The sequence below is a fragment of the Chlorella variabilis genome (assembly GCF_000147415.1).
Source record: "Chlorella variabilis unplaced genomic scaffold CHLNCscaffold_39, whole genome shotgun sequence".
NCBI lineage: Eukaryota > Viridiplantae > Chlorophyta > Trebouxiophyceae > Chlorellales > Chlorellaceae > Chlorella > Chlorella variabilis.
The window spans coordinates 45,696-46,754 of record NW_005435049.1 but is presented as its reverse complement, the minus strand read 5'-3'; positions in this window follow the sequence as shown (position 1 = coordinate 46,754).

Sequence of the window (1,059 nt, the reverse complement as noted above, 5' to 3'; positions counted from 1 at the left end):
ACCTTTTGCTGACCCGCGCTCCATCGTGCCAGTGGTGCACACGCTGCCTCAGAGGGGGGGCAGGCTGAGGCCCGGGCCCGGCAGGCTGGTCGGCGCCGGCGCGAAAGTGCGGTGCCAGGAGTCTCCACCGGTGGGTACCCCCACCAGCTGACCAGCTGCAGCAAACACGGCCAAGCAGGCGTGCGCTCGCCAACGGTGGGCAGCAGCTGTGCGTTGAGCGGCAGGCAGGAGGGGCCTGTTGATCCCAGCTCTCGCTTGCACCTGCAGGATGCTAACCTGGCCAACAGGCGGGAGGAGGAGCTGCGGCTGAGGCGCAAGTTCAAGGCAGAGCAGCGCATGGTGGTGCTGCATGCGAAAGCCGTGGTGGGCATCAGCGTGGCATGCGGCGTAAGCCTCATCTTCTCGCCGCTCCTTCTGGCGGGCCACTGGCAGGCCGGCGTGCTGCATGCCGTGGGGACCGTGTACCAGCTGCTGCACGTGCCGCCGGACCTGGTGGCGGCTGCGGTGGCAGAGCTCAGCAAGCAGTCCATGAACCCGCACGCCAGCATGGCGATGGAGCAGGTGTTACAGTCACCCCGCTATGATAGGCCGCGTGAGCAGACCTTGGGCAGGGGGCACACGTGATCAAGGGGCATCAAGAGAGGGGGTGGACCATGGAGCACCCTCTCCATGGCTCCGACCACCCTCCCCCCAGCTGAGCGTCCCAGGGTCACCCCACCCTGGCCCCGCTCCCCGTCCTGCCGGACACGCAACCCCCACAACGTGGTGGGGGACGTGGGGATCCTTAGCAGCTTAGGCCTGCCAGGCCGACCGGTGCCGATGCTGGTGCGGGCTCCCGGCGGCAGGCAGCGCCGCCGCCGGGCACTCAAATGGCATGGGGCACATGGGCCCCGATGCCCGCACATCTCCCAGGCACATGAAAATACCAGAAGGCTGCACATGCAAGGGTGCATGCATTGCAGGCAGGAGTGCAAAGTGGCCTGCCGCGGCGGTCGGCTGTGCCATTACTCAATCAGCCGCCGCTACTGTGCCGGGCTTGGCGTTCCCATGCCAACATGG